Source organism: Hyperoodon ampullatus (assembly GCF_949752795.1).
Source record: "Hyperoodon ampullatus genome assembly, chromosome: 1".
Taxonomy (NCBI): Eukaryota; Metazoa; Chordata; class Mammalia; order Artiodactyla; family Ziphiidae; genus Hyperoodon; species Hyperoodon ampullatus.
The window spans coordinates 25,900,190-25,922,226 of NC_136914.1; positions in this window are offsets into that span (position 1 = coordinate 25,900,190).

Sequence of the window (22,037 nt, forward strand, 5' to 3'; positions counted from 1 at the left end):
CTCAACCACTGCGCCACCAGGGAAGCCCGGAATTAATGAGTTTAATGCTTAGAATGGTGCCTACTCAAAGTAAGCTAGGTGTTTGTTATTATTATTCCAATAAATCCCCCTTCTCTGTAAGCTAACCAGGATCATCTGTTGCTATGTGGCATGAAAGAATCTTAATGGATACCTCTTTCATTCCAAAGGCGTAACATTATATTATACTGAACTTGAAAATCACATGTAATTAATACTTTCATAGGGGTTGACCATTCACAATGGTTTAGAGAGAAAGAGAATTTGAATATGATAGTATAGTTGTGCAAATGGATGAAAGCTCTCATTTAAGTATCAAATAAAGGAGGTTAACAAGAGACATTAATGGCATGTTTGTACAGAGTTTTGGAGAACAAATATGGGTGAGCTTTAAAAAATTATTTTGAAATGTGGTAACTCCACACTGGCTATTGATAGAAATGAGATGGATATGATTGTTCCTTTCTTTCTAAATTCATAATACAGTAGAAAATGCAGTGATCCAAGAATCAGATTTGAAGGCTTATGTCACTTATGTCCCCTAAAGGTAACATTTCTCAGTGAGTCTCTAGGTAACATTTCTCAGTGAGTCTCAATTTCCTCATGAAGAAAATGCTCACTGCTGTCCGACATTGAGCTCTGGTGTAGTTTGTTACACAGCAATACTGCAGCTAAAAGTAACGGATAAAATGGGTTATAAAGCTGGGATTAGGTAAGATCCCCTTGAAGGAAAAGGGGGAAAAGGCCGAGGAATAAATCTAACAAACTCTGGCAGTTAGAGCTAAGGAGGAAAAGCTACCCAAGGCGGACTGCAGAGAAATACAGAAGAAAATGAATAAACTGCGGGTCATGGAGGCCAAGAGAGGCACACATTTCAAAGAAGAAATAGTCACGTGTTGAATGTGGCTAAGAGGTCAACTAAGATGAAGGCAGAAAGTCTTTTGGATTCATCCACATCGAGGTCACCAGTGATGGCAGCGTGAGGCTGGGTGGAATGCACTGATGAAGGTTGGGCTTTATGAGTCAAATAATGAGCAACTAGTGACAAGAAATTATACCCAGGAGCCTCAGACACCCAAGGACAGAGGACGGAAAAAAGGAGTTTGGAATGACTAAGGCCCAGCAAGTGGCCCAGCAGTGAAACATGACAATTTCCTCTCTGCAGACAAGTAATCTAAGGTCACCGTTGTGGACTGACTCTCCAAGGTCCCATGACACAAGGGGAAAAGCCAAGTTGTAGATCTGATAGGTGGAGTGATAATGGGCAGACAGCCACGTTGAGCAACATCTGGGTCAGCACAAGAAAGCACAGTGGTTTAAAAGTAGAATATAGTTCAGCCTGTATTCCCTGGGGTTCCTGGTCCCTCCCTGGCATGCGCAATGTGTGGACTACAGACTGCCCCTTGCAGACAGATGTTCTGCTCTTGCAGGGCTCTTGTGTCTTCCCCTGGGATCCTCTTGCCTCCCACCTAGACATAGGCCCCACAAGGGCGGGATCTGCCATTTCTCCTGAGAAGTTAGCCCACAAATAGAGGGAACACTGGCTACTCTTTTCACCGTTTGGGCTGGAATCTACAATTCCTAAGCCATTTTAAGAATTCAGCTATAACCTCAAAAGCCACTGTGATGGAGAATGGACACTTCTGAGGTCATAACACTCCCCAACTTTAATGGTTCTAGGAGAAAAATTCTTTGTTTGGGCTGAAGGCCCTTCCCAAAATGTGTGAGAAGCTAATGAATCAGAATGAACTGTTGAAAAGGAAAAAAAGACATTAAAAAAGCATTATATTTAGGTCTGCCCAAACAAGCATCCTTGACCCATATCCTTTTTTTTCTTTTTTTTTTAAAGTGATTCAGTTATACATATATATTCTTTTTCAGATTCCTTTCCATTTAGGCTATTACATGATACTGAATATAGTTCCCTGTGTGATACAGTAGGAACTTGTTGTTTATCTGTCTTATATACAGTAGTGTATATCTGTTAATCCCAAACTCCTAATTTATCCCTCCCTCCCCATCCCCCTTTGGTAACCATAAGTTTGTTTTCTATGTCTGTGAGTCTATTTCTGTTCTGTAAATAAGTTCATTTGTATCATCTTTTTAGGTTCCACATATAAATGATATCATAGGATATTTGTCTTTGTCTGATTTATTTCACTTAGTATGATAATCTCTAGGTCCATCCATATTGTTGCAAATGGTATTATTTCATTCTTTTTTATGGCTGAGTAATATTCCATTGTGTGTGTGTGAGTGTGTGTGTGTGTGTGTGTGTGTGCCACACCTTTATCCTTTCATCTCTTGATGTACAGTTAGGTTGCTTCCATGTCTTGACTGTGTACACCATGAACACTGGGGTGCACATATCTTTTCTAATATTAGAGTTTCATCTTTTCCAGGTATATGCCCAGGAGTGGGATTGCTGGATCATATGATAACTCTATTTTTAGTTTTTTAACGAAGCTCCAGATTGTTCTCCATAGTGGCTGCACCAATTTACATTCCCAGCAACAGTGTAGGAGGGTTCCATTTTCTCCACACCCTCACCAGCATTTATTATTTGTAGACTTTTTGATGATGGCCATTCTGACTGGTATGAGGTGATATCTTAACAGTAGTCACAAAACCATGTATTTTTGACATGCATTTCTCTAATAATTAGCAGTGTTAAGCACCTTTTCATGTGTCTGTTGACCATCTGTATGTCTTCTTTGGAGAAATGTCTATTGAGGTCTTCTGCCTATTTTTCGATTGGGTTGTTTGGGGGTTTTTTGTTATTGAGCTGCATGAGCTGTTTGTGTGTTTTCGAAATTAATCCCTTGTCAGTTGCATCAATTGCAAATATTTTCTTCCATTCCATAGGTTGTCTTTTTGTTCTGTTTATGGTTTCCTTTGCTGTGCAAAACCTTTTAAGTTTGATTAAGTCCCATTTGCTTACTTTTGCTTTTATTTCCATTACTCTAGGAGGTGATCCAAAAAAATATTGCTGCGATTTATGTCAAAGAATGTTCTGCCTATGTTTTTCTCTAGGAGCTTTGTAGTGTCCGGTCTTACATTATAGTATCCAGTCTTACATTTGACATGTATTATTATAACCTATCATTTTATGAATGTATCCCTCTTCTCCCCATTATAGGAATATTAAGTATATGTTCAGACTAACGCTGCAGGAGCCAAACTCTTCCTGCTGGATTCTTGGCAGGCAACCAACATACCCAGCCAACATACCCACTCTACAAATGAGAGTAGGAGAAATGATGATACCACCACCTTTGAATTCCCGTCATGTGGGTAATAGAGAAAAGGCTGGGAAACACTGCCAGTATGCCTGACAATAATAATAATCTGAAACTGTTCTTTCCCTGTTTCTTTACAGATTGCAATGCACTTACATTATTTTCTAATACATTTATGTTTCTTCTCTTTTAGTTTTAGAGGCTTTGGGATGAGTGAGGGGAGGATATACTTCTCATGTGTAACAGATCACCTGTTATTTCTGTAGAGAAACATAAGAGTGACGTCTAGTTTTTCAAAAGAAACTAACCACCATTTATGTTAGCACCCCCCAAATGTAATATTTAGGTATAAATCTAACAAAATATGTACAGAATTTATGAGGAAACCTACAAGACTCTGGTGAATGAAATCAAAGAAGTAAATAAATGAAGAGATATTCCATGTTCATGGATAGGAAGAGGCAGTAATGGCAAAATGTCAGTTCTTCCCAACTTGATCTATAAGTTGAATGAAAAACCAATTGAAATCCCAGCAAGTTATTTTGTGATCTTGACAAACTGATTCTAAAGTTTATGTGGAGAGGCAAAAGACCTAGAATAGCCAACACAATATTAAAGAAGAACAAAGTTGAAGGACTGATGCTACCAAACTTCAAGGCTTACTATAAAGCTACAGTAATCAAGGCAGTCTGGTATTGGTGAAAGAACAAATAAACCAATGGAACATTGAAATGTCATTAGAGTCCAGATATAGGCCCACATAAATATAGTCAACTGATCGTGAAGAAAAGAGCAAAGGCACTACAATGAAACAAAGATAGTCTTTTCAGCAAATGGTACTGGAACAACTGGACATCCACATGCCAAAAAGTTAGTCTAGGTACAGATCTTACATGCTTCACAAAAATTAATTCAAAATGGATCACAGACCTAAATGTAAAATGCAAAACTATAAAACTCCTAGAAGATCACATAGGAGAAAACCAAGATGACCTTGGATATAGTGGTGACCTTTTAGATACAACACTAAAGGCACAATCCATGAAAGGAAAAATTGATAAACTGAACTTCGTTAAAATTAAAAACTTATGCTCTATGAAAGATGATGTCAAGAGAATGAGAAGACAAACTACAGATTGGAAGAAAATATTTTCATAAGACAAACCTGAAAAAGGACTCTTAATTCAAATATGCAAAGAACTCAAAACTCAACAAGAAAACAAACAACCTGATTTTAAAATGGGCCAAAAATCTTTAACAGATACTTCACCAAAGAAGATACACAGATAGCAGATAAGCATGTGAGAAGATGCTCCACATCATATGTCATCAGAGAAATGCAAATTAAAGCAACAACAAGATATCACTACACACCAGTTAGAATGACTAAAATCCAAAAAAATAATAACACCAAATGCTGATGAGGATGTGGAGCAACAGGAACTCTCATTCATTGCTGGCGGGAATGCAAAATGGTACAGCCTCTTTGGACAACAGTTTGGCAGTTTCTTACAAAGCTAAACATACTCTTAACATACAATCCAGCAGTTGCACTCTTTGGTATTTACCCAGATAAGCTGAAAACTGATAGTCACATAAAAACCTGTACATGGGTGCTTATAGCAGCTTTATTCGTAATTACCAAAACTTGGAAACAACCAAGATGTCTTTCAAGTAGATGAATGAATAAGTAAGCAATGGTTTATCTGGACAATAGAATATTATTCAGTGCTAAGAAGAAAAGAAAAAACATGGAAGAACCTTAACTGCATATTACTAAATGAAAGAAGCCAATCTGAAACAGCTATATACTGTATAATTCCAACTATATGACATTCTGGAAAAGGCAAAACTATGGAGACAGTAAAAAGATCACTGTTTTCCAAACTATAAGACACTGATGAAAGAAATCAAGGATGACACAAACAGATGGAGAGATATACCATGTTCTTGGATTGGAAGAATCAATATTATGAAAATGACTATACCACCCAAAGCAATCTACAGATTCAGTACAATCCCTATCAAATTACCAGTGACATTTTTTACAGAATTAGAACAAAACAATCTTAAAATTTGTATGGAGACACAAAAGACCCTGAATAGCCAAAGCAGTCTTGAGGGAAAAAAAACAGAGCTGGAGGAATCAGACTTCCTGACTTCAGCCTATATTACAAAGCTACAGTAATCAAGATAATATGGTACTGGCACAAAAACAGAAATATAGATCAGTGGAACACAATAGAAAGCCCAGAGATAAACCCACACACCTATGGTCAACTAATCTATGACAAAGGAGGCAAGGATGTACAATGGAGAAAAGACAGTCTCTTCAATAAGTGGTGCTGGGAAAACTGGACAGCCACATGTAAAAGAATGAAATTAGAACACTCCCTAACACCATACACAAAAATAAACTCAAAATGGATTAGAGACCTAAATGTAAGACAGGACACTATAAAACTCTTAGAGGAAAACATAGGCAGAACACTCTATGATATAAATCACAGCAAGATCTTTTTTGATACACCTCCTAGAGTAATGGAAATAAAAACAAAAATAAACAAATGGGACCTAATGAAACTTAAAAGCTTTTGCAAAGCAAAGGAAACTACAAACAAGACGAAAAGACAACCCTCAGAATGGGAGAAAATATTTTCAAACGAATCAACAGACAAAGGATTAATCTCCAAAATATATAAACAGGTCAAGCAGCTCAATATTAAAACAATAAACAACCCAATCCAAAAATGGGCAGAAGACCTAAATAGACTTTTCTCCAAAGAAGACATACAGATGGCCAAGAGGCATATGAAAGGATGCTCAACATCACAAATTATTAGAGAAATGCAAATCAAAACTACAATGAGGTATCACCTCAGACCAGTTAGAATGGGCATCTTCAGAAAATCTCCAAACAACAAATGCTGGAGAGCGTGTGGTGAAAAGGGAACCCTCTTACTCTTGGTAGGAATGTAAATCGATCCAGCCATTGTGCAGAACAGTATGGAGGTTCCTTAAAAAACTAAAAATAGAATTACCATATGACCCAGCAATCCCACTACTAGGCATATACCCAGAGAAAACCATAATTCAAAACACACATGCACCCCGATGTTCATTCCAGCAGTATTTACAATAGCCAGGTCACAGAAGCAACCTAAATGCCCATCGACAGACGAATGGATAAAGAAGATGTGATACATATATACAATGGAATATTACTCAGCCATAAAAAGGAACGAAATTGGGTCATTTGTAGAGACGTGGATAGATCTAGAAACTGTCATACAGAGTGAAGCCAGTCAGAAAGAGAAAAACAAATATATATTAATGCATATATGTGGAACCTAGAAAAATGGTACAGATGAATTGGTTTGCAGGGCAGAAATAGAGACACAGATGTAGAGGACAAATGTATGGACACCAAGGGGGAAAAGTGGCGGGGGGGTGGGGGTGGGGGTGTGATGAATTGGTGAGATTGGGATTGACATGTATACACTAATATGTATAAAATAGATAACTAATAAGAACCTGCTGTATAAAAAATAAAATAAAATTCAAAAATTTAAAAAAAAAAAAGAGAAAACACAGACATCAAAAAATTTTTTTAAAAAAAGGATCAGTGTTTTCCAGGGATTAAAAGGGCAGGGAGGGTGCTCACTCAGGCAGCACATGTACTAAAAAAGAAGGACAAGGAGGGGAGGGATGAATAGGTGGAGCACAGAGTGAAATAGAACACTGAAACTGCTCTGTATGTTACCATAGTGGTGGGAACACGTCATTATACATTTGTCCAAACCCACAGAATGTACAACACCAAGAACGAACCCTAGTGTAAACTATGGACGTTGGGTGATAATGCTGTGTCCATGTCGGTTCATCAGTTGTAACAGATACACCACCCTGCTGGAGGACGTTAATAGCGGGGGCTGTGCATGTGCGGGGTTAGGGGTATATAAGAAATGTCTCTATCTTCCTATCAGTTTTTCTATAAACCTTAAACTGCTTTTTAAAAATAAAGTCTTAATTTAAAAAAAAAGTTTAATGGTATTTCCAGAATGACATTAGGAATTTTTAGGTTTCTTCTTTAAATTTTTTATATTCTAAAATTTACTTATAGTTATTGTTGGTGGTTGCATTAATCATATTTCTCAACTCAGTTTATGAGCACTGGTCTGTAAAGGCCGCTATCTTGTTTAATTATTTAAATAATTCATTTCTCTTTATCATTTTCCCCATGGGTCACTGTGGCCTGTCATGCCATTTTTATATGTTCTTATAAAAAGGATATTATATCAATATGTCTATTTCTATTGTATAAAATTTTCTTAAAAGAAACTAACTACTGAGGGTGTCTTTTTCAGCTAGTCTTTCTACATGTATAAATAAGGAAAAGGAAAATCTAAATTCTAGGCAATAACAGAAGTGTCTAGTGCAATAGTAAGTAATGAAAGGGATCTATAATTAAGAGAGATTACATTAAAATGTGAATTAGAATATCATTAGCAAAACTATAATAATTAAATTAAAATAAATATTCTGAAAGGGACCTAAAGATCAGTGTATATTTTAACCTATATGTGGAATCTAAAAGACAAATAAATGTAACAAAACAGAAACAAGAATAGAACAAAGTGGTGGTTGCCCTCTGAGGGAGGGGGGTTAGGGGATGTGCAGAATAGGTGAAGGGAATTAAGAGGTACAAACTAGTAGTTCTAAAATAAAAAGGTCATGGGGATGTAATGTACAGCACAGGGAATATAGTCAGTAATATTGCAGTAACTTTGTATGGTGTGTAAGCTATAAAAATAATTGAATCACTATGTTGTATACCTGAAACTAATGTAATATTGTAAGTCAGCTATACTTGGATACAATGTTTTAAATTAATTTTTAAAGGATCAGTGTATAGACAGTTGATAGAATAAATAAGAGGAGTAAAAACTGTAGAAAATACAATTATACATGTTTATACCTGGTGCACAGTAGGTGATCAATAAATATTTATGAAAGAATGGTTGGTAACTCATTGTTAGTATCAAAAAAATACTCTATATTATTGGCTATATGGCAGAGGGACAAGATAGCTCTGCGCTCCAAAACAGGTAATTCTGTTTTTAAGCAATAATTTCCTGGAATTCAAGTCTCTTGAGACAGTTAAGGCTCAGAGGAACTTCCCTTGAAATTAAGTCTGCCTGGCCTAGGTAAATTGTAGACATTATTTATTATGGAACTGAGAGAACTGCATGAAACTGACCCACTGTTAAGATCACTTAGGCAGATTAGGATTTTGTTTTCCTTTTTTTCTTTATGAAATGTGTTGGCAAATATTAACCAGTCTGATTAGGATCCCAGATTGCATTATGGTGACGACATTACAGTTCGTCATTACTGGTGACGTTGACAGGGAGGCAGACAAAGGTCTATTTCATTAGGAAGAAATAAATAACAGCCAAGGAAGGGGTTGCACAATCACTTTCCTAGGGCTCTTTGCAGGGCTGGCAGGAAATGAGTGAGGACGAGGAAGGGCTGCATTCGGCCCCTCGTCCAAGGATGGACGCAATTCTCAGCATGTCAGCAGGCGCACAGAACTGCCAGAGCAAACCTAGTCCAACTGTTGGGGAATCCGAATCTGTTCTGAAGAAGCAACAAGAAAGCTATCGTGTTGTCTTTTATCTCTGTTTGGATTCCTTTTTTTCCGACTGATTCCAAAATACTCAAATACAACCTGAGGTCAAAGAATGTGCTAGCTCCGTCTAGCATGGAGTGGCTGCTGACTCTAGGCAGGATGCTATTATTTTATTATTGATTAGAATATCTTGAAATGGGACTTCCCTGGCGGTCCAGTGGTTAAGACTTCGCCTTCCAATGCAGGGGATGTGTGTTCCATCCCTGGTCTGGGAGCTAAGATCCCACATGCCTTGGGGCCAAAAAACCAAAACATAAAACAGAAGCAATATGGTAACAAATTCAATAAAGACTTTAAAAATGGTCCACGTCAAAAACACTTAAAAAAAAAAAGAATATCTTCAGTAATACAATGTAAACATCATTGGTAAAACTTTAAAATTAGATATCTAGCTTTTGTTCTATTACTCAAATCACAGGGCCAAACCTGTCTTCTGTTTGAGTTCTCTCCTCAGACAAAGGCACTGCTTTACTCTTAGGTTAGTTGCTTTCCTCCCCCTACACCCATGTGTGAGTGTACCCACTGCACGCACACACACAGACACACACAGTTTGCCTGGCCCCTTCCTGGAAAATGCAGAAGTCACCAGGACACAGTGCTTGCCAAAGAGGCTGAAGCTCCTCTTGGCACATCTATAGCTCCTATGCCTGTCCATGACCTTCAGAAGATTTAAGCTCCAATTTGTTGTAGCTGTTAGATTAATGCTATAGTTGGGATTATCTGGGACTTGGGAACACATTTACTAAATTTGCAGACGGCATAAACTGAGATGGTGATGCAATGAATTTACCAGATATTTCTTAAGAAAAATAAATGATCTACCAAAAAGATGTGATTCCTTCCCTCTTTCTTGTCGGCAACATTTCTAAAGCTCTACGTGTTAGATTCTGTGCTGGGCACCAGAGGCCCAAGCTGAACACATGGTTACCTCTTATTTGGCACTCTGAGTTAAACTGTTTTTCAATCTTTGGGTCACTACAGATATCAGTTCGGTGGGTTTTAGTCAGCTTTTTTAAAAAAATTTATTGGAGTATAGCTGATTTACAACATTGTGTTAGTTTCTGGTGTACAGCAAAGTGATTCAGTTATATGTGTATGTATATTCTTTTTCATATTCTTTTTCATTATGGTTTATTACAGGATATTGAATATAGTTCCTGTGCTATACAGTATGACCTTGTTTATCCATTCTATATATAATAGTTTGCATCTAGTCAGCATTTTTAAACGGGATGGAATTGAATAGAAATATCAGAACTATTGTTTCTAGTACCATTTTATTTTAGTGGACTAAACAATTGGATACAAATGTGTGTACTGGATTGTGAGGTATTTTTTTAAAGCTGGATTGTGTCAAAAAAGCTTGAAATCGGGCTTCCCTGATGGCGCAGTGGTTGAGAGTCCGCCTGCTGATGCAGGGGACACGGGTTCGTGCCCCGGTCCGGGAAGATCCCAAATGCTGCGGAGCGGCTGGGCCCGTGAGCCATGGCCGCTGGGCCTGCGCTTCCGGAGCCTGTGCACCGCAACGGGAGAGGCCGCAGCAGTGAGAGGCCCACGTACCACACACAAAAAAAAAGCTTGAAATCCACTGGTATAGCTAATATATTGACAGAGAAAATTTGTCATAGCCCGAGTATTCCACTGAAGCAAAAATCCCATTAACCACAGTTCTTTTCAAACAATTAGAAACATGCCATCAGAAGAGTACCAAACAAAATCAGGGGCAATGGAAGTTTGATTTTAATGCCCAAAGAGTGATTGAGAATGTGAGAAGAAAATGTTATTTTTATAAATCTTAAAATAGTAAGTGCTAGGGCTTCCCTGGTGGCGCAGTGGTTGAGAGTCCGCCTGCCGATGCGGGGGACATGGGTTCGTGCCCCGGTCCGGGAGGATCCCACATGCCGCGGAGCGGCTGGGTTCGTGAGCCATGGCCGCTGAGCCTGCGCGTCCGGAGCCTGTGCTCCGCAACGGGAGAGGCCACAACAGTGAGAGGCCTGTGTACCGCAGGAAAAAAAAAAAAAAATAGTAAGTGCTAATATAATCATGACTGCCATAATGGTATGATTGAACATAAAACTCTGAAAGGAAACTCCTTATGGGATTAGCAGAGTTCTGTGTGGTGTGGTCAGGTGTAACTCGTCCAATACCCAACACCAGCAATTGCCATTCTGTGACTGTACTGCCTTCCCCTTTCCATCCACTCCCTGCAGGCTTATATTAAAGACCTAATTTTTACAGCCTTCCCACCAACACGTAGACCCAGTCTCCAGGTTCTTGTTTCTTCCATCATCCCCTCTGACCAGTTAGAGTTTCAAGTCCTGGTAATTCTTCCATCAAAAGATGTATTGCATCCATGTCTTTCTCTTTCCACTTTCCTTCTCACTGCTTGTCCAGACTATTGTTTTAACCACCTGTCCATTGCCTTTACTCCACTCCCCGCAGCGTTCCCATATACCCACGTACTGCCCACTGCCCTTTGATGCTGCCATCCCTGTCCTGTGTGCTTCACTCCCAGTCCCAACACTTCAATGAGCTGAAAGAATCTGAACTCTGAACCCAGAGGTATCGCTTATTAGCTATTGACTTTGGATAAGTTAATTAAATGTTATGAGCTTCATTTTCATCAACTATAAAATGTGAGTTAAATGAGTACTACCTCATAGGATTATTGTGGGTTTTAAATGAGATCATGCTTATGAAGTCTTTAGGACATAAGAACACCTAGAGCATAGTATGTGCTCAACAAAATATGTTTCCACATCATGACATATTGCTAACCTATATGATGGGGTGTACACTCTTCAAAAGAATACTCAATTTTCCTTAGTCTGACATATTGTATTCATAGTGTCAAATCCTTCTGATTCACAGACTCACCACTGTAGCTGTCCTTGAGCATCGTAGCCTCTGAAATGTTCGCCTTTTCCCTCAATTGCCACTTCCCCAATGCACTCTTATCCTTCTCTGCTGTGCCACATTCCAGCGTCTGCGTCATGCTGCATCTTGTGTTCTGTCATTCACTTGGCCCTGAGCAATATATGTGATGAGTTATTGTGTCTCCTATGTGTATCTCCATGCATGAGATTTATAGGAAATATGCCATAGCAAACGAAAAAGTAAAAATGCCAATTATGTTATAATACTTATAAGAACAAAATGTGTTTGAAAGAGTAAGAAAGAGATGAGCCATTTGTATTTCAGTGTCTACTCAGTGAGGCCTACCTTTGTCTGGCAACTTTGATAAGTTAATTTGATTCTAGTTAACTGACCTTTGTTTTCTTAGCATCAAAGCAAATTGCGAGGAGACCGACTTAGTCACAAAGACTTGATATAGACCCCAGAGGTTATCAGTGTTAAGCTGCCTTCTTCATCCCTGAGAAGCTGTACTAAGACCACCAGATAAAGGGAAGCCCTTTATCTTTTTTTCTCCCACTCCTTTTGTCCTTTTTATGGTAAATCAATTTATCATATCCCTCTCCTCACCTCCTTTATGTTTTTTCATGTCACTATGTACTCTGCTTTGGTAACTTTAAAATGGTAATTAATCAATAGGTCTCGGGTAATATTTTTCTCCCTGAATGAGAATTAAAGATACTCAGGTTGACTAAGAATAAATAAATGCTCAAGAGTTACATGCTATTGGTTGGCTAAATTAAGCTGACAGTTCTAAAAGTGTTTTAAGTGAAAGGGACATGTATTACCTTAGGTCCTCAAATATTTGATTTAAAGCTTAGTGCAATGAGAATCCTATCGCTACAGAAAAATATTCCTGTCTCTCCACAACTATTTTTGATCACCAATTATGCATCAAACCACATAGCAAAAGGTTGGATTCTTTGTTAGTGCCTAATCATTGCCTTGAAAACGGGAATCCCTGTTGCTTAATCTATAGTTTTTTCAACACCTGAGTAGGCTTGAAGAACTGTGTTTTGTCCTGTATGGGAGAATATGGTTCTAAATAATGGGTATCTTAACCTTAATCCAACCAAAAGGTCATTTAGGCATAACCACTTCTTGTATTCTGCCTGCTCTGGTTAACAATTTCTGTAATAAATTTCACAGTTGAGGGATTAAGCCTTAGAAATGATTCATTATGAAAAGAGTGAGTACCAACGACACTAGCCTTTTGGAGGAGGGAGGAGAAAGACCAGGCAGATGTGGTTGTAGAGAGCTGGGGTGGACATTTTAACACAGACCTACTTCCAGAAAGGTGCCCTCAAAGAGAAGTTTAGTGATATACTATTGAGGTAAACTGTTATCTTTTTTAAAACTGCTACACATTAAGCATGCTAGCCCACTGAAAAAAAAGTCATTATTGCTCAGTTGAATAATTAACCAAATTTGCAGAGGAAATCCAGCAGCACCACTGCCACAGGATGGATGAGAAGCAGGTGCCACCTACAGTGGCCATCTTTGAAAAACATAATTTGAACTGGAGTATGAAATATTGTCTTAAAAATCAGAAGAAATTTTTCTCTGGAGGAACTAATAACTAACTTAGAAATGTTTAGGGATTCCTTCCAGGTGGGAATACATTCTGCCACCCCACCTTCCTTCAACCTTGATAACGTGTATATCCAGCACCCCTCAAAATCATATGCTTGTCCCTTTCGCCTTCCAACTGATTTGCCTTAGAATCATTCAAGAGCTTCACTGTTTTCCTTACTTCCATAGCCAGCTTCTCAAGAAAGGTATAAATATTTAACAACTGGCTCTCTGGGAGAAAAATCCCCCTCAGATTTGGAGTTTGCTGGTGATGTCACTGATTACAGACTTACTGATTACAGAGATCCGGCACACTACTGCTTGTAGGCCTAGCTAGTCCCATCTTTCACCACTTAGGTACCTTAGTAGTGGCTCCAGAATTTCTATATAAAAGGGAATTGCAGGGCCATTGTAATTGCAGGGCCATTGTAACTGCAAAGGGAGGCTGCATATTAAGTGCACTATTTTTATTGGATTATATGGGTTTGGAATGAATTCAGGGGCATAGGGAGAGCAGTGGGCTAAAGCCCCCAACCCCCAGTTCATGCTGTTCACCCACCTTTGGCAACAGTCACCCATTAAACGTCTTCCGGTCCAGCCTTGGTCCCTGTTCTTTAATCGTCTTGTCAACCTTCCCAACATCCTCCCAGTCACTCTGATTTGAAATCTTGGAATCATCCTTCATTTCTTCCCTCATCTTGCTTCCCACATGCCACCTCTGCCATAGTTTTCACATCTCTTTTCTCTTACTACCAACGACATTGATGGACCCGCTCCCTTCCTTTTACGTGCCAGTAGCCTTGTCATTGATCTCCCTAACTGTGGATTCTTTTCGACTAGTCAGTGCAACTCGAAACCTGCTTCCTTTGTAAACTTTCTAATTGTCTTGCTGGCCTGTTGGAAAAGCTCTGGTAGCTTCCTACTGCCCACCAAAAAGCCCCCAAATATGTCAACAAAGCCATTAAAGGTTTTCCAGTCTCACCTGATCTACCATATCAGGTTTTAGCTCCCAATAGCCACTTTTATGGAACTGCATACCAGTATTGGTTGTTTTACAGATAGCATCCCATCTGACAAGTCAGGTGCATGCACGCGTATACTAGCTGGTAAACATTTTTAGTGACACTCCTGCATATGAGTACACTATGTTTAAATTTTCAGGACAACCCATTCTTCCTTGAAAAACTGGTATATTTTCCCCATGTCTGCATCTTTCTTTTTGTGTCTGTGTCTTTCCCCTGTGTACGGTTGAAATCTTCCCTGTCATTCAAGGTCTGACTCAAATTCATGTAGCACGTTTAGACATTAACAAACAGAAAGAGGAGGTAATACGTCTTAAAACAAGAAGAGAGAAATGACTGTGGCATGTAAATGGCTTAAAGCAGAAGCCAGAGACTGGAGCCCAGGCAGGAAAGAAGGTTCAGGACTGAGCAGGAGCAGTGATAAGCAACTCCCAGGAAAGGCATGTAAATGCTGTTGAACCAGAGATGTCAGGGCAATTGTAATCCTTCTAAGGCAGCAACATAGAAGACTACCTCAGTGGGGCAGGTTTAACCCCAGATTTTTTCCCAGGTATCTAGTGGAGTCTAATTGTATACCGGGGACTCGCGTACAGAACTGGTTTAGACAAAGAGCTGGTGTAATATCTGCAAACCCAGAGAGTGCATCAAGATAAAACAAGGTCTGAGAGTGCAACGTACGAGAAAAACATCCTTCCCATGTTTACACCATGAATACTCTTAGCAATGGGAAACCCAAGATTTTAACGTGCGTTATAAAATAGGAAACCTCAGGGCTATGGAGTTTGATTCGGCAGTAATCATGTTTCTCCATTCTTACTCTTCTTTACATGTTTTGCTAAGTTTTACACAGCTCAACTAAGACTATGTTTACAGGGTTTTAAAAGTACAAAAGAATAAAGTTTTAAAAATCACCCATAAAACTACTATATATTGACTCACCATTTTACACATTTCCTTCTAATATTTTTTTCTACATATGCATTTTCTTTACATATTATATTAGACATACATTTCTCGCAGCCTGGAGCATCACAATTTACTGATACAATTGATCAAAATTAGAGAAAATGAGGAATTATGAAAATGATATGTATATTCCTAAGATTTTTTTCCTTCCAACTAAAACATTTGAATTTGCATCATTCACTAGCCTTTTGATACAGGGCAGATGTTTTCTTTGAGAATAGAACCACTAGTTGGAATTTTGTAACCTCTTTCTTATGTAAACTCATAATGGACTCTCCATATTTTTCTACTTCAGTTTTGTTCAAGTGAAGCAAAGGATTTCTAATTAAGAATGTTAAGTGTTTACCATTATGTTCCCCTTTTACAGCTGTCTGACCCATTCCTAATTCAATCGCTCCTTTTTTGTAGTCACCCACCTTTGTCAAGCCTTACCAAAGCATTCAACTTAGTTTCCAGGAAACAAAAACACCTTTTCCCTCAAGTTATCCTTTTAATGCAATCCAGTTGTAGTCAAATGATGGGGTGACCAGAACAAAGGCAACTGGCACAGGCAGGTTCAGGAAGAGCCACTGACTCTCGGTCTTTACAATGAAAGTGATAGAAGCAGAACCCGGCAGGACCACCAGAGAGAGGGCTACCAGCCAGAAGGTTCCATGAGTCATGAGGCTCACCAGTAATGCCTACATTGAGAGTGGAAAGCTCTTTAGCTGGGTGGGGTTATGTAGAGAGCTTCTGCTGTATAACCCTCCAGTGAGCCTCATGGTTCACAAACACTCACCAGTCATTTTGTTTACATCCTTAGGCTCAGGTCCCAGAAGTAGAATTATAAGTCAGCTTAGTAGGACTTCAGAAGGGACAGAGAGTGGACGTCAGAGGATCGGCCGTTTGACAATAGGCTGGTCTGGAGGGGCCTCACTGGGAAGGCGACACATGAGCAAAGACCCACAGAAGCCCTGTGCCATCCCCCCACCTGACTTCACTCCCCTGCCCTCCTACTCAGCTCCCGCTGCCACTCTAAGCTCTTCACTCTTCCCCACAAGCTCCTGCCTCTGCACTAGTTGTGCCCTCTGCACCTGGAGAGCAAAGGATGAGGCACAATGTACAAGGTGCCGTTGGTACAACAGTGAACAATCTACCACCAGAGACGAGAGACGGGACAGTCGCTTTGGGTTTGATGGGATCAGAAAAGGTCTTAGGGAGATATTATCTTTCCAAAATGCTTTGCACATTTTCCCCCCTTGCTGTCTTTAACGTGCATAATACATCGTCAATTCATTTTTACCTCCCACTTTGTGCTCTTGGACGCAGTAGAGTGTGGGTTCAGACTCACCTGGATTTGAATTCCAACTATGCCACTTACTGAATGTGCGACTTTGGTGAGCTGGATTTCTCTGAGCCCCAGTTTTCTCATCTGTGAAATAAAGATAATAACCCTCTTTGAAGCTTGCTGGAAGAAAAATAAGTAACATACAAGGTCTGACAGATGATGAGAGAGGATATCCCTGTTACAAGAGAAATGGATCAGATAGTGAAGGACATTTTTTAAACTGTGCCGAGGAGCATGTATCTTATTTTATAGGTAATGGGGAACCATTAAAATTGTTTTGCACAGAGAAGTGACATAGTATATGTTTGTTTTAGAAAGACAACATGAGCAGCAAGTGGAGGGTACGTTTTTCAGAACTGGCGAAATGAGACCAAGTAGTATGATATGGCACTGTTGTGAGATGTGATAAATTCAGTTAAGCCTGGTAGAGATAGAAGAGGTGGATTTGATAACTGGCAATTAAAATATGTTTTCTAAACTTTATGTCTTAACACGTAGTTGATTCTCAAAATATCGGCAAAATAAATAAATTTTTCTTAATCATTTTCATCGATGGTTTGACCCGGTTTCCCAGAGTTTGGCTTTAGGTCATCCTTGGATTTATTGTTTGAGGTATATATGATTTGAGGACCAACTGCTCAAGCTACCAAGAATAGGAAAGGAGGGAAAAAAAAGAAATCAACTGATAAAAAGGAGTCAGAGAGTCTGGGAAAAGAAACTTAAGTAAACTTTATTTTGTGGCCCAACAGACATCGCTTTAAAAAGCACTTGTCAGCTGTTGACTTTGAAAAATAATTACATCATCTAGCTTGAAGCTTGTAGATAACAAAAATGGATAAAGAAATTATGGTTTCTTTTTAACTGGTTGCATTCTGGGCTGATCTCCTTGCAGAGCAAAGAGCAGATGGAAAGAGTGTGGAAGGACAGATGGGCACAAATCCATCACCAGTGATAGAAAAGCTTCAGGGTGCAGGCATGTTCAGTTTTGCCTGGAAGGGGGGCACCAGCTTTTAAATTTTTAATTATTTTTGAATAGGTAATACATTCATATACTTTAAAATTCAAAAAGTACCAAAGGATATAGAATGAAAAGTCTTCCACCCATCCTACCCCCCAGGCAGCCAGTTACCCCCCTCTGATAGCAATTTCTTACTTATCCTTGCAGAGATATTTTATGTATATACAAGCAAAAGATATTCATTTTTCCCTTTTTAATACAGTTGGTAGCACAGTAAACATACTGCTCTGTATCTTAGGGTTTTTTCTAACTATCATTGTGTTTTTGTTTTGTTTTATTTGTTGTTTTACTTAACAATATATTTTGGAGGCTATTCCATATCAATACATAAAGAGTTTCGTTGTTATTAAATCAGGCTGCTTGTATATCGTTATATGGAAGCGCCATAATTTTTGTAACTAACCACTCCCTATTAATGGACATTTAGATTGCTTCTAATCTTTTGTTATTTCATGCAGTGAATAACCTTGTACATATATCAATTAGTACACTTATTTATTTTACTCATAAGGTTACCTAAGTAGTACCTAAGGTGGAATTGTTGAGTCAAAGTGTATTTGACCTTGTATTTTTGACCAGTAGCGCCAAATTGTTCTTTATAAGAGTTGTAATAATTTACATTCTCAAAAAAACATTTGCATTCTCACAGGTAGAGTATGAAGAACACTATCTTTAACTTGAGAGCAGAAAACTGTATCGTTAATTCATGTGTACCTGGAGTAAATTCAAAGGGTCTCACATCAACTTCAGGTGTTCATTCTGAAGAGGTTGCTTTCTATCCAGGGTGATAAGTTTGTCTCCTAGATCAGTGGTTCTCAACTGGGGACAGTTTGGCCTCCCAGGAGACATTTGGCAACGTCTGGAGACATTTTTGCTTGTCACCACTAGGAGGTGGAGGTGCTGCTGGGATCTAGTGGGTAGAGGCCAGGGATGCTGGGAAACATCCTACAGGCACAGGACAGTCACCTGTCTTTCCTCCTCCACAAAGAGTTATCTGGTCCAAAATGGCGGTAGTGCAGAGTAAGGACATCTGCTCTAGATCAATGTCTACATCCTGCTGGTGGTATTAAATACATCTTTTACAAAGCTGAGGATCCCTGACTCTGAGACCTAAGGTCTGTGCCAAATAAAATAACGAGTCCTCTGTGCTTCTATAGTACATTTGGTTTTTGTTTCTTCTCCAACATTTATATTGGATTGAAATTAATGATTTATAGGAACTGTGAGCTCCTCAGAAACATGAATGTATCTTATTTATATCTGTATCCTGAATATCCGGCACAAAGAAAGCACTCAGCTTATTAAATGAATGAATGGATGCAACAGTACTTTCTAGTTGTCTCAGTGTGACTTAAGGGATTATTTTATTTTTCTCTTGTTTCTTTTTTTTAATTAATTTATTTTTTATTTATTTATTTTTGGCTGCATTGGGTCTTTGTTGCTGCACGCGGGCTTTCTCTAGTTGTGGTGAGCGGGGGCTACTCTTCGTTGCAGTACGTGGGCCTCTCATTGCAGTGGCTTCTCTTGTTGCAGAGCACGGGCTCTAGGCGCATGGGCTTTTGTGACACGCGGGCTCAGTAGTTGTGGCTCGCAGGCTCTAGAGCGCAGGCTCAGTAGTGTGGCTCGTGGGCTCTAGAGCGCAGGCTCAGTAGTTGCGGTACACAGGCTTAGTTGCTCCGTGGCATGTGGGATCTTCCTGGACCAGGGCTCGAACCGTGTCCCCTGCATTGGCAGGCGGACTCTCAACCACTGCGCCACCAGGGAAGCCCGGCAGGAGGATTCTTAACCTCTGCGCCACCAGGGAAGCCTTATTTTATTTTTAATCAAAGGCCATGTTTTTTACTCTTATTTGCTCAATTTCTCCTAATTTCAAATGTCCAGTTTTCTTTAGACTTACGCAAGTAATTTTTTCTAGCCGACAGAGGAATTGTACCAGGAAGTGTCAGCTGAATAAGAAACATGGGCCTCTCCCCTGACTTAAACTTCTGTAAACTGTGGTTTATTACCACAGCATTAGTCACTTAATTATATACTAGCTTGCTCATTTATAGCTTCTGATTGAATTTGTCCCATCTCCTCAAATGGATTGAAATCTCCTGAAGGGCAAAAATTATAAATTGTAAGGACCTCAGTGAGGGCTTAGTACTTTACAGTCTATAAAGCAGGAGAGTGACAGGTTGTTGAATTCTCTCTCTTTTTTGTTAATCACAACTCAGACCAAGCCCAAAGAAGATCCTGACCTCGCAAAGAAACTCTTCCTTCTCAAGAGCAGAGGACCCCAGATTCTCCCAGACACTCGGGTCCTCCTTCCTTACCAACAGCAGAAGAGCCAGGCGCAGGGCCCTGAGGGATCCGTCTGCCTCCTGACTTAGCTTTCTTCCCCCGCCCCACCTTGTTCTCTAGGAGAGAAGAGCCCCGACTGACCGGTTCGTGCACAGCTCTCTTTCCACATCTGTGTCCATCACTGCAAATGCTGCCACCAGACGCTTTCCCAACTCAGCAGGACTAAAGGCCCCAGTGTGACTTGAGCTACAGGCAGAAATCACTCATAAGCTTTCCTCCCACTGCCCGCTAGCAGGGGTCTCCGCGTAGCGGCCCCCTCCAGGCCCACCACACCTGGGCAGGCACGGAGCCTGAAAGACAGCGGGTGGAGCCGAGGCCTTGTTTTAATGAGAAGCCCCTGGTGTGGGTGGGGAAAGGGCGTCAGCGGACCAGCGAGGTCGGAGAGAACTAAGCAAGGGCAAGAATCCTTGTTTGTAAGGCTCAGTGGCGCTAATTAGATCCTGCAGAAAATTGGGATGCGCGGCAGCTTTGATCCTCTCTGAGTTTAAAATGCAAATACAAAAAAAGTGCAAAAGCCGAACCGCTGGGTTTATTTCCAATAGCTTGTCGTTTAACTACCATTTAGCCCTGAGATCCTGTTGCTTTCTCTTTCCAATTAAAATAAGCTTGCAGTTGAAGACCTTCAAAGCTGAATTGTGAGAGAAAAGGAAAACATTCAGATTGGAATATCTGTCAGGCATACCAAGTAAATGATAAGAGACAGCTTGATGAGGGAAGGTAAAGAAATAGCAAACCTTAAATATTTTAATCATCTCTTCCCTAGAAGAGTTCAAGTTTAAAAAATACCGATTTCAAGGCCTTTTTAAAATAGCAACTTTGATATCTAGTTATGAATTATCTCCACAGGTAGGAAAGTGGAGCTATTGAGGGGTTAATTTTTGAAGGTTACTAAAACCTGAGTCGACTTTGCTGAGAAAGAACCCAAAGGGTCACATTTCCCACGTGATCTAAAAAGAATAGAGCTCATTATTGTGTTTATTTTCAAGTTAGCTAAAACTTTCCTCTTCAAATGATAGTCTTTGGGCAGGGGTTTGGGAGAACATATAGTAAACTTATTTAAGTGTTAGAACGTTTAATTTGGACTCTCTAGAAAGAGGTTGCATAGTTTCTACCTTCTTAGGTAAATGATGCCAAAATAATAATTTTTAAGTAATAATTCCCAATTGTGTATCTGTTATTTTCCAAGAACCATGCAGAGTATTTAACTTATTTAAGCTCTATAACAACTCTTTGAGGCAGGTAAATTCCATTTTGTGACATTTTCCAATGGCTTAGACAAAGGGATACTAACGTGCAGTCTTGGAAAGGTTTCCAGAAATGAACCTCCTAAAATTATCTGCAAACATGTATGTGTGTGTGCACATGTGCGTTTCTGTCGAGAGTCCATGGTTTTCATCAGCTTCTCAGAAAACTCTGTGGCCCTTAAAGCATCCAAATTGGATTAATCATTATGAAGAGCAGGAACTCCTGTGTTGCCTAGTCTACCTCTATGAGCGTGAACAAGTAAATGGTTTCAAGGCTATGTTTTCTGAGTTTTCTCTTGTTTCCCTCATTGTCTGATGATGCTTCTTGCCCAGGTCCCTGAGTTTGCCTCCAGAAAAAATGCCCGTCTCTGCCCTGTGTAAAACTGGTCAACAACTTGGACTCTGGAACCAGATGGTCTGGATTTAAATCTGGTCTCTCCCACCTACTACTTGCATGACTTTGCCTCGGTTTCCAGCTCTGCAAGGTGGAGTGCAGAGTAGGACTATGCCCCTAAAGTTGTTCTGAGGGTTAAAGAAGTTCATTTAAAGAACAGCGTTTGGAATATAGAAAGCAGTAAGTGCTTGCGGTACTGTGTGCTTCTCATGTGTTGTGAATTTAGAAGCCGTCTGTTCAAATCATATTTGATGAAAAGGGAGGATATATTTGGGGTCTTCATGCTTCT